This window comes from Leptonychotes weddellii, chromosome 4 (assembly GCF_054177405.1).
Source record: "Leptonychotes weddellii isolate Sample4059 chromosome 4, ASM5417740v2, whole genome shotgun sequence".
Lineage (NCBI taxonomy): Eukaryota > Metazoa > Chordata > Mammalia > Carnivora > Phocidae > Leptonychotes > Leptonychotes weddellii.
The window spans coordinates 5,977,084-5,983,986 of NC_138372.1; positions in this window are offsets into that span (position 1 = coordinate 5,977,084).

Below are 6,903 nucleotides of genomic sequence, written 5' to 3' on the forward strand. Positions count from 1 at the left end.
AAGGCATACGCTAAGTGCCGTCAAGCACTCTGCTCTCCAAGGCTGTGCCACCTCCATGGGGTAGCTGATGGAGGGAACGCTGTTCGGTACAATGGACATGGGGAAGAAATCCCGAGAAATTCAGGGGCTTGCTTCTAGGACATGGAGTCTGTGGCCGAGTGGGGACCAGACTTTAGGCCTCTTGATTTCCAAGATCACACCAACTCTCCACCGCAGGCACAATTGCCTAGAGAACAGCGTGGTTTAAGTGAGGTCAGCACGTCTCCTCTTTACCTGCTGCACCTGTCAACCAGCAGGCCGACTCTCAGCAACCCCAGCAAGCCACTGAGAGGAAACATGGACAGAATGCAAGACCATTCTTGTCCATGAAAGTTCTGTGTCTCTCCAAGTAGGTTTTATAATGAAACCTCATAATGACTTTAAGACCTGGAAAACATTGTTCCATCTGCAGCCAAGAACACTGGGCATCTCATGAGAGATGATGATGTAATGTTCACAGCTGCCCCTTGTCATTGTACTGAAGGGTGTTTCTACCAGTAGCCCTAGGACACAATTGAGTCTCTGCTGTTACCTGAGAATAAAAAAGCCTACTGTAGTGTGGGGTGAGATGAGGAAACAGACTGCACAAAAAGTTGCTAAAAAGTTACTGTTAGGGACATCTGGGTGGCTCAGTCTGTTGAGCGTCCGACTCTTGGTTTTGGCTTAGGCCATGATCTCAGGGTTGTGAGATGGAGCCCCACATTGGGCTCCACGCTCACTGGGGGAGTTGGCTTGGGATTCTCCCTCTCCCTCTCCTTCTACCCGCCCCAACTCACGCGCTCTTGCTCTCTCTCTCAATAAAATTTTTTTTTAAATAAAATATCTTTTTAAACATTTTTTTAAGGTTTTATTTATTTGTCAGAGAGAGAGCACAAGCAGGGGGAGCAGCAGACAGAGGGAGAGGGAGAAGCAGGCTCCCCACTGAGCAGGGAGCCCAACATGGAGCTCCAGCCCAGGACCCTGGGATCATGACCTGAGCCGAAGGCAGACGCTTAACCGACTGAGCCACCCAGGCGTCCCTAAAATCTTTTTTTTTTTTTTAAGATTTTATTTATTTATTTGAGAGAGAGAGAGAGCATGAGAGGGGAGAGGGGCAGAGGGAGAAGCAAAAAGCAGGCTCCCTGCTGAGCCAGGAGCCCAATGTGGGACTCGATCCCAGGACTCCAGGATCATAACCTGAGCCAAAGGCAGTTGCCTAACCAACTGAGCCACCCAGGTGCCTCTCTCAAAATCTTTAAAAAAAAAAAGAAATCATGCTTCAAAAAAAAAAAAAAGAAGGAAAAGAAAGAAAGAAAAAGAAATATTGTTACTAACTGTGTGACTTTGGGCAAGTGATCCTACCTCTATAAGTCTTAGTTTCCTCATCGGTTATAGAGACAATATATGTCTAATAGAGAATTCATGAGCATGCAGTGTGATATGATGATGGTACATTCATGACAGAGAAAAGATCATTGTAGGTATATTAACACACACCATGAGCAACTAGTACAGTGCCTCCTATAAAACAGTTGTGAAAAAATACAGCTATAAACGAATGACATCATAAAAGTATGGCAGAACTCATATACCCAAATGAATGGTAATAGACCGTGGGTCCTGTCCTAGCTCTTTCTGGGACTTTCTCCCTGCAGTTGTCCCCTCTGTGTCCTGCATCACTGCTCCTTCCTTTTTTTATTGCCTACTACCTCTCAGTACACAAACAAGACTCCTGCCTTATAAAACCTAACATGACTCCCTCACCTCCCTTCACTGAGCTTCATCTTTTGTTCCCTTGTGCAATAAAACTCCTGCAAATAGCTGCCTGTCCTCCATCCCACCCACTGTCCCTTGAACCCACTCCAGTCAAGCCTTTGCCCACTGCACCTGCTCTTGTCAAGGTCATCCATGCCCTCCATGAGGTCAAAGCCATGGTCAGTTCTTGGTCCTCATCTTTTTTTTTTTTTTAAGATTTTATTTGACAGAGAGAGACAACAGCGAGTGAGGGAACACAAGCAGGGGGAGTGGGAGAGGGAGAAGCAGGCTTCCCGCTGAGCAGGGAGCCCGACGCGGGGCTTGATCCCAGGACCCTGGGATCATGACCTGAGTCGAAGGCAGATGCCTAACGACTGAGCCACCCAGGCACCCCGGTCCTCATCTTGACTCATCAGCAGGGGCTGTCCATCCCTCTTGACTTGTATGTCTTACGAGGCCTTGGGGACACTCTGCCCTCGGGATCTTCCCCACTCAACAAGGACCCCTTCTCCTTTTCCTTTGCTTCCTCTCACCCCAGTCCCGATCCCTAGATGCTCCATGGTTCAGGGAGGAACCTGAACCTCCACAGTTCAGTTCTTGACCACATTCTCTTTGCCATCTGCAAGTGGCCTTCTCAGGGGAAGGACAGTGGGACAAAAGCTCAAAGCCACCAGCAGGGAACTCAGGTCTACTTCTTCCCCACCCCTCTGTCCCAGTATGACTGGAAAGGACGATACTTTGGGGAGAAACAACTCTAATCATCCCCTGGTCTCCAGAGGTGGGCATCCAGGGGAGTATAACAGGAAGAAAGATGGTGGCAGCCCCCCACCCGCCCGGTGCCCACCGTGTTGGGCTTGTTGACCTTGGCAATGTTGTAACTATACTGGAAGGCCAAGCCAAAGGCTGCGCTCAGAGTCACTAGCACCAGCGTGGGCTGGAGCCTCTGTGGGAGACAGGGCTATGGTCAGGGACTCTGGGGGCTTGCTCTTGGCCCCTGGAAATGGGGATGTGGGGGAGAACAAAACCGGGTAGGGGCTGGAGGGAAGGTGGCATCTCTGATGTGCCCCAGCCTCCCATACTTCACTAGCTCTGGACTCAAGTCCCTGTCCTGTGTCTGAGCTGGGATGTTAGGGGAAGCTGCTTCCCCCCACTGCTCTCCCGGGGCTGGCCACCCCTCCAGGCAAGGCAGGAGCAGTGCTGGCCTCTCCTTGCTAGAAGCATTTCTGGAGCCTTCCCCTTCCCCCACAGGTGTCCTCTTCCCACGGGACAGTGACAATAGTCTCAGCTCTTACCCCCTCCTTGGTGGAGTGGACAGAGAAGTCCCTGTCTCTTTTCTCTCCATCCCTGTTCAGATGAGAAACAGGTGCGCTCTGTGACACCTGGGTCCCGCCTGGCACTGAGAGCTTGTAGGACCAGCCGTTTCTCCCCTGGGGGCCTGCGTGGCTTTATTACCCTTCCGGTCTCTGGACGCTGCTAAGGGAGCACATTTTCCTTGGACATGTTGGCTGATAAGAGTCACACACAGCATGAGTTTTTTCTTTGCCTCTGCCAAGCCCCAAACCAGACGCTCCCCAGGTGCACCAAGGAGGGGAAAAAACACTCTGCACCGTTGTCCCTGGAAATGAGGAGTCCTGGAAACCAAGTTGGGCCTGACTGCCTGGATGTGTTATGCTTCTCCTGTGTTATTTCCCCATCTGTGCTTCCTCATTCGGATCTGGACTAATTGTCCATTTGGAGGAAAGAGCAAAGTAAATATTTTTTAAAAAATACAACCTATTTGGGCGCCTGGGTGGCTCAGTTGGTTGAGCGACTGCCTTCGGCTCAGGTCATGATCCTGGAGTCCCTGGATCGAGTCCCGCATCGGGCTCCCTGCTCGGCGAGGAGCCTGCTTCTCCCTCTGACCCTCCCCCCTCTCATGTACTCTCTCTCATTCTCGCTCTCTCAAATGAATAAATAAATCTTTAAAAAAAAATACAACCTATTTATATCTAATTAAGCTTAGTAATATTAAATAAGCCATCAAAATAGTGAACAAAGGTTCATTTCAGAATTACTCTATTAGCTAAAAAAAAAGAGAGGGTTGCCTGGCTGGCTCAGTCGGTAGAGCGTGCAACTCTTCATCTTCGGATCGTGAGTTTGAGCCCCACGTTGGGTATAGAGATGACTTAAAAATAAAGTCTTTAAAAAAAAGAAAAGAAGAAGCGTGATTGAATAAATTATGACAAAACACCTGACTGGAAGGCCAGGCTGCCATTTCCAGGGAGAATTATGAACACGTTGTGAACGTTATATGAAGTGACCCACGCAGAGCCCAGCGGTGCGCGCAGGTCATGGTGCGCTGAGGACGCACCCCAGGGAAGAGGTGGCCTGAGTCCTTACGTGCCCTTATGGTCTGCTCACGATAGTTTAGGTATTCTCTAAAGGGCTGTGTGTTCTCTGCTGCACCCCTCATTGCTTCTGAGGCCTGGAGTCATTACCTGTTAGGAAAGGCACAATCTAGGGCGCCTGGGTGGCTCAGTTGGTTAAGGAAAGGCACAATCTGGGGCCCCTGCTAGCTCGGCTGCCTAAGGACGGGCCGTGAGCCCCGGACACCTCCTTCCCACGACCTCCAGAGCCCTAATAGCCTGTGCTGGCTTATCACCCTGTGGGGGAACAGCTTTCCGTGTTTCAGGCTCCGCGTGTGGTCCTGTGTTCTGCCTCCAGACACCGCGGCCAAGGCCCTGAGGCATGCCCCAGCTTTCTGTATTTCCGAGCATGGGGGAGGAGGCGGGGGTCCTTCCGTGGCAGCCACACTGTCCTCCACGGCTGCAGAGGGGATCCGCTGGCCACGGAGGGGAAGGGCTCGGGCACTCTCCACCTCCTCCCTTGCTGAAGGGAGCTGCTGTGCCGGGGCTCTGTTGTCATGACCTTGCATCATGCTGGTCTCTCCCTTGGGTGGCACTTACCTGACTTTTCCCGTTGGCTGCACCGCCTGGCCCCCCCAGGGAACAATGAAATATTCACAGTCGTGCTTCTGCTAACAGTCTGAACAAGGCAGTCTGGGCTGTTTCCGTCATGCTTCTTGGAAGTCTCCCAGCCTCTTCCCATTTCTATATTCCGTGTCAGCTTCCTGTGGTTACTCGAACAAATCATCACAAACTTCGTGGCTTAAATAAGACGATGTATTACCTTACCTTACCTTACCCTTGTGGGGGGTCAGAAGTCCGAGCTGGGTCTCCGTGGGGCTTACATTAAGGTGTCAACAGGGCTGCATTCCTTTTCCCTCCTTTTCAGGGGGAAATCCATTTCCTTGCCTTTCCAGCTTCTAGAAGCCACCCGCATTCCCCGCTCATGGCCCCTTTCACCATCTTTAAAACCAACGGGATCGGACTGAGTCTCAGGCTGCCGTCTCTGGTTCTGCCTCTTCCCAGCGATCACACTGGGCCTGCTGGGAGGGCGGAGAAGATCTCCCATCTCAGGGTCGGCTGGTTAGCAGCCTTAATTCCTCTGCTGTTTTAATCCCCTTTTTCCATGTAAAATACCATAGTCACAGTTTCTGGGGATTCGGACGGGGCACAGTTACGGGGGCATTATTCTGCTGACCACAGTTACCTGGAGTCTTCCAGGTCTTGCAGCTTTATCAGCTGAATTCTCCTGGCATGCTTCTGTCCGGCTAGTCACAATGCCCGTGTCTAATCGCATTGGTTCATCTCCGTGAGCCTTCCCTGACTTTCTCTGAGTCGACCACCACAACAACATCAAGCTGATGGCAAAACCGAGCTCCTTCCTGCTGCTCCTTCTGCTTGAAACATTCCTCCTCCGGATCGTGGGACAAACATCACCTCCTGGGGACATTTGCTCTGGGACCACCCTTTCTAAAGTAACCCCCATCCCTCACCTGGCACTCTCTCAACACTTTACCTTGAGTACTATCTGCAATAACCTTAAGTGTTTGTTTACTTGTATTTTTGACCATTAGATCCGTTATATCCGATGCCCAATACATAGTAAGTGCTCAACAAATATTTGTTGAATGGATGTCCTTGATTGACGATGTTCACGCCGCTCCCTCCTTCACCACCCTTCCAAACACCTCATCCTCCACTTCTGGACAGATCTCACCCATTCTTCAAGGCTCGGCCCACCGTTTATCTTTTCCTCAAAGACCGTTCCAGTTCTCATTCATTCATTCAACATTTGCAAAGCGCCAGCAAGGGCCAAGCTCCCTGCCAGGCACTGGAGTGGCTCAGATGATGAAGTCGTCTCCCATTCTGTCCTCTTACTGCCACTGCAGGGCAACGTGGTTTTCATCTAGACTGTAAATTCCTTGCACACAGGATTTGCCACCCACGTGTCACCGCCCTGTGGCGGCGCTGAGCCGAATGTGGGTGTCAGGAGCGGCCGTGTGCGTGTGCGCTGTCAGCGGGCTGAGGAACGGCAGGAGGAAGGGTTCCTGGGTGAGAGAGCCGAATCTCACGGGTGCTCACGACGCAGACCGGGCAGGTGAGGGCCTCAGGACGGCAGCTACCTGTCTCCTTATTCTTCCTTCAGGGACTGGGGAACCAGCCCTGGAGGGGGCACATTTCGGATGGCAAGACCCTGTTCCACTCCCCTTCCAGAGCGGGACTTCAGACTCTCTCCACAAGCCCTTGGGTAACAAAAACAGCCAATGTTGCCGCCCTCCCGGTCCTGAAGCCTGTCTTCCAGTGGGGAGAAGGCAGTGTAGTGAGCCTTCCACAAAGAAACCCCCACTGGGTTGAAAGGACTGAAGTTTATTCTGTGGTCACATCTTTCCTATATAGTAAAATAATGCCCCTTCTTTCAAATGGTCTCTTTCTCATTATGATAGTTGTCCGGAGTTGTTCCTCCTCCTCCTCCTCTCGTACTCCTCCTCTTTCTTCTTCTTCTTCTTCCTCTTCTTCCTCTTTTCTTCTTCTTCTTCCTCTTTCTTCTTCTTCTTCTTTCTTCCTCCTCCTCTTCTTCCTCTTTTCTTCTTCTTCTTCCTCTTTGTTCTTCTTCTTCCTCTTCTTCCTCTTTTCTTCTTCTTCCTCCTCCTCCTCCTCCTCTTCTTCTTCCTCTTCTTCCTCTTTTCTTCTTCTTCCTCCTCCTCCTCCTCCTCTTCTTCTTCCTCTTCTTCCTCTTTTCTTCTTC